Here is a 6000-nt window from a genome sequence, read left to right on the forward strand (position 1 = left end):
TTTCTCAGTTGAGCGTTTTGCATATATCACATTTAATATATCTTAGCAATGTAACACCATGCCACTTTGGCTTCAAGTGCGTGTGGTACTCAAGCTACATCTCACCCAACGGATGCTTGCTAGGGATTCGTCTAGTTTGCTTCATGGTCCATACAATTACTAAAGCAAAAACTCGCACCACTATTGCAATAAAATTAATCAATCAATGGATAGATAAAGAATAAACAAATAAATCTTAGGATGTACTGCAAGCTACAATAACTTTATAAGAGATTTGTTGTTACAAGTGACTGGCAGCAGATAGAAAATTATTAAATTAATTGTATAATATTCTAGATAACACACAAGGAAAAAATTAAAAGCAGTTTTGTAAGTAAAGGAAAAGTTGTTTCTTTGTTATCTGAGCAACGGACAGGAATAAATGAAAGTACGGAGGGAAATGTTTTTATATGTGCTGGGGATCAAAGAATGTCTGGTTTGATACTGATTGATAATTCCATTAATGGAATGAGCCTCAAGTTGCAGGTGTGCGTTTTTTTTTTTTTAAATCAGAGTACTCCTCACCTGGTCTTATTCTTGTTGTTCTCTCTTGGTTCTTGTACTATTGTGCATTACCCACCTTTCCCTATAGCTTTAAACTATTGTCACAAAAATTTCAAATGTCTTGTATCATTTTTTTCTAAGCTGGCTAATCCTATAAAAGTGACTTGATTTCTGTCTGTTTTATCAAGTTCAACATTATAAGTGCTTCTGTGGCCCCTTACCTTTTTCTGAAGTCAAACTGATGGTCATCTAGCAGAACTCTAGTTTTCATCACCACTCTTACATATAACCCAGTATTTGAATTTAGAAGCTCTTGTGATGATTCAATCCAGTCAGTAACTTCTGGTGTGTCCATGCTTTTTCCATGTATACCACCACCACTTGTGATTAGTGAACAGTATTATTAATTTTTGTTAGGTCACCTTTATTGTAGAACTCACTTCTCCTTTTGTAATAACAAGCTTATATTATTCTCTTCTTTCCCTAACTCTAATGTTACAATCCCCCATGATTATTAGACTTTAATTTTCCTTTAGGTATCGAGTTACTCATTCAGTATCCTTATACTCTACCTCTTTGTCTTCTGGTTGTAATGTCAGCATGTGGGCGTGAACTGTCTTGTATTGGTGTTGGTTTGCTGCCAGTACTGATATGCATTATCCTATTACTGATTGTTCATAGTAATATACTCTGCTGTATCTTCCTATCCATAACAAATTGTGCTCCTGTTATAACATTTTCTGCTGCTGTAGTTAGATATATTCATATGACCAGAATTCCTTATAGTCTTTCTATTGCACTCAATTGATTCACATTATTATCAAAATCAAGCATTTGCATATCTCTTTCCAGATTTAGTGGCTTCCATAACACAATCAGACCAAACATTCTGTACTCAGACTCTAGAATGTTACCCATTTGCTAGTTTTTCAGTCTTTTTCTCATGGTCTCCTCCCACTTGGAGGTCCCCTCACAGAGATGTGAACACTGAGACACTCTTTTTACCAATTGAGAGATCTTCATAAGACTTTCAACATTACAAGGCACACTTCTGGTAGATAGAATTTTTCTCTAGTGTGTGTACTAGGATGTTAATGTCAGACTGATCCCACTGTTTGACAATGTCTTGAAAGCCTGCAGCAAGTAATTCTTGTGACAGCTGTCATATCCACTGAGTGATCTGTCTGACTTAGGTCTCATCATCTTCTAAGTGCCATCTGACGAGATGGCTTTAATGGAGCCCAAATGATAACGTTCAAAGTGTTTTCAATGAACTGTTTGCAATAACTGCTGCAGGTATCTTATTGTATGAGGGTTGGAATAGTGATCCGGAAAAATCACACGAGAGGCCAGGATGTTTGCAGCAAACTTGGTCCCCAGACATTTCTTGGACAAGACAGGAACAGAAATTGAGGGTAGCAAAGCAAAAGTAGAAATGCTGCACTCATGTTCTCAAATGTTTGTTTACAGAGGATAATCCATGGATATTGTCCCAATTTAATAGTTGCACCACTGCAAAGATGAGTGATGTAGGTATTAGAATCAGTGGCTTTGCAAAACAGCTGAAACTCCTTCAAATGAACAAAGCAGGAGACTGATGGAATCCCTGTCATATTTTAAACCAAATTTGCAGCCATGTTAGCTTCTCTTTTAACTACAATCTGTCATAGATACACACACAACCTACGACCCCCCCCCCCCCCCCTGCCCACCACCACCAAACAAAAAACAATGCCCAGTATTTGGAAAAAAAAAGTCCAGGTGATATCCATCTACAAGAAGGGTAGCTGCTGTGATATGCAAAACTACTGTCCAGTATCCTTGACATCTGTCTTGTAGGATCTTTAGAACTTATTCTGAAATGTAACGATCTCAGAACAGAATGATCTCCTCCATGCAACCGAGCATGGATCCAGAAAACATGGGTCATGTGAAACCCAACTTACATATTTCTCACATGATTTTCTGAAAGCAACAGATCAATCCACTGTGGCAAATGCAGTAATTCTCATTTTCCGAAAAGCATTTCAGTATCACACCTACGCTTATTATCAAAAGTACAAGCTATGGTGTATGAAGTGAAAGTTGTGACTGGATAAAGGATTTCTTAGTAGAGAGGATGCAGGAATGGAGAGTAATCTACAGATGTAGAAGCAATCGTACAATGCAGGCTTTCATGGCCAGTTTTTGAGTTATTGACAATATTTGTTTTATGAGGATAATGCCGTGGTCCAATGCTGGAGACCTCATCAGAGGCAATAATGACGCAGAAAGCACTTAGTCTCCAACAAGCCCAGCGAGCTGAACTGTTTATACGTATCTATGCAGAGGTTGGTTAATGACATCATCAAACTGCTACCTAAGATTGCAGAGGTGTGCCGACGTGTGATAAGGAACTTTTAACTGGGAATAGTTAGCACTGTTTGTTTTATTTAGCACTCAGGTCCTGTAGTTCATCTAATTTCAATCCTTTACTGTTAAAAAGCTCTTAGAATTTCTATATTTCCTCATTTTTGGGCTTACAGGTGCTTATAAAACTCATCAGATCTCTAGGGCAAAAAGTCCACAGCCAAGCCCAAAAGATGAATAATCAAAAACATCAGTGGACCAGACTAAAAGACTCTATGAACCACAGTACTTGGAGGATGGGCATTTAACACTTTGCTGTCTGCACGTCTCGTAAAAATTTATTCGCTTGGCGCCGGCAGCACTAATTTGGATTACTTGGCTTGTTGCTGGCCGCTTGTCACCTTTCCGTTGATGACAAGCTTTAAACACATTGACTTCTGTGCGCTTTAATTTTTCCGGAAATCCTCTAATTTGCCGTATCGTTCCACAAACTTGAATTTTCTTTTCAAGTAACTTCTCTGCAAGTTCTACACTGTTATAATAATTATCCATGTAGAGATGATGCCACTTTCCATAAGGTGACAATATTTCCATCACTGTTTTTGCTGAAGGTTGTCCAGTGCTGGAATATATCTTGAATGAGGAAATGAATCCTGTAATCGAATCTCACAACATTCGAATGAGTATGCCATATTTCGTAATTTTCGACGGATTGTAAACGTTAAAATTTAACTGTGCATGCCACGGTATCATTCCTTCATCAATTGAAATGTTTTGACTTAGATTAAATGTTTCTTTAAACTTTTTGGAAAAATAATCTATTACGAATTGCACTTTGAAAAGCCGGTTGGCATAATCTGGTTTATTGTTGATGTCTGAAAAATGTAAAAATTATAGCATTTGTCTGAATGAGTTGCGGAACATCGTTTTGTGAAACATCAGTGTGTCTATCAACATATTCGTTGACCAGTAATCATCGATCCTTTTTTACAATTGCCATAAGGATAGCAAGTCCAAACCATTTTCTAAGTTCGGGTCCTGTAACGTCGACAGATCTGGCATTTCTTTTATCCAGTTTCCTTCTGTTGCAATTTTGATTGTAATACTTGTTGGTTTCGTTGCTAATGTATTCAAATAAATTGTTCCCAATATATAATTCTACGATATCCATGACACTCTATGTATCTTTGGGAAATATGTGTGGACACAGAGATCCTTCAACTCTCTTATTGGTCCTCACTAAATCATAGTATGTCTTCTTCGTCTGATTCATCCGAATCAGTTGGCAACAGTACCATTCGCCGAATTCTTCTTGGATGTATTTCACTATCTTCCAGCGATTCTGCTTCACTTTCATTTTTTTTATATACAATGTCTTCTTACGAATCGGCCAAGTCGTCCGGAATGTCAGACAAGACATCCGCGCATTCATCATAAATAATCGTATCGTCTCTTTTGTCTGCCATGATGAAAGTGCACAAGTACTTATAAAAACAAAAAAACTTGTTGATGTGTGTAACTTATTGTTAGCTAAACAAAACACCAACAGAATGAAAAAGATACTAAACTGCTGTCACCGGCCACTGCGCGATACTATGCTCATGACACCAGTGTGGTGTCGCCGGCAACTGAGCGATACTGTGCACATGACACCCCTGTGGTGTCACTGGCCATTGACCGCTATTTCACGCACGACACCACTGTGGCGTCACTGAACAGCAAAGTGTTTAGAACTACTCGGAAGAAACGGATACTCTAGAAAGAGATAAACAGGGCATTACACTCTAAAAGCCTTGGAGCTTCTAATGAAAAAGAATTAATTAGAGGGAATGTTTGCCTCCAATTCATAAAAACTGTCACAGATCATATCAGCACAGTGCTCAGAAGACGCTGTATTGACACAGTGTTTAAATTGACACGAAAAGTGTATGAATATTTGAACATTGCTAAGGACCTATGCCTGCTGCTTGCAACAGCAGGAGTATGTAAAATCCCTTGCACACTAACACTTTCGCTGCGGCATCAGTGCAGGCACGCAACTCTCCAGTGCGGCCGGGCAGCGTGCAATTGCGGGCCAGTAACGCTTGAGTGCGGGCCGGTAACACTCCAAAACGGCAGGTACCACTCGTAGCCGACGCTTCTAAGCACACCTGAGCTACAGGCTGATGTCAAGACCTTGTGAGATCTGTAGGATCATGTTCTATACCGACTTAATGATGACACCTTAGTTGCATTACTTCAAATAAGCTTCGACTGTATTGTGGTCATGTTTTAAAGTCTGTTTGCTGTCTGACACCTATAGGGGTCACTGGCGTAATTCAAATGTTCGTGATTTCTTGATAATGTAACAAAAAATACAATTCAAACAAGCAACAAATCCACTGCATTCAGGAAAAATTTGAATTCCATGTATACCTTAATGCCGTATTTATTACGTTTGCTTTTTATGTATTGTCTAAATGACAATCTTCCACTCGAAAGAATCATTGATTCATCTACTGATAAATCTCTTCCTGGGTAATGCAATTGAGACATTCTCATGTTAAAATAATCCAATACAGGTCATATCTTATACGAACGGTCGTCTGGTTTCGGGTTTCCTGGAAGTGGATTTTTTGCAAAATGCAGAGAGCATAATATGATTAAATACTGGTCGCTGCTTATACTCATTGCTATTCCTCTATTCTCAAACAGCGGTTCTTTCTTCCAGTAGTCTTGTAATCGCGGATATTTAACGTTACCCTTATGTAACGAAACACCCAGGAAAACTGGTAATTTGCCTATACTTAGAAGTTCCCATTTACAGATCCTAGATCTCTCTTTTGTATTTTAGCTCAGCATTATGTTGACTGCATTATCGCTTGTTTCATCAACTACGAGTTGCAACACTTCGTCTGTTACCAATAATTTGAAGAAATCCATAGGAGAATTGCCAGCAGGATGAATTTGCAAAACTTCTTCCTTCGTAAATGGGTGATACTGCATATTATGTGGTTCTTTATGCCAGGACTCACCTGGATCATCTCCGTGTGACAGGTCGGGCTCTTTTTCGTCATCGATTTCCACACAATCATCATGATCTGTATCATCAGATTCAGAACTGTCACG

This window comes from Schistocerca serialis, chromosome 4 (genome assembly GCF_023864345.2).
Source record: "Schistocerca serialis cubense isolate TAMUIC-IGC-003099 chromosome 4, iqSchSeri2.2, whole genome shotgun sequence".
Taxonomy (NCBI): domain Eukaryota; kingdom Metazoa; phylum Arthropoda; class Insecta; order Orthoptera; family Acrididae; genus Schistocerca; species Schistocerca serialis.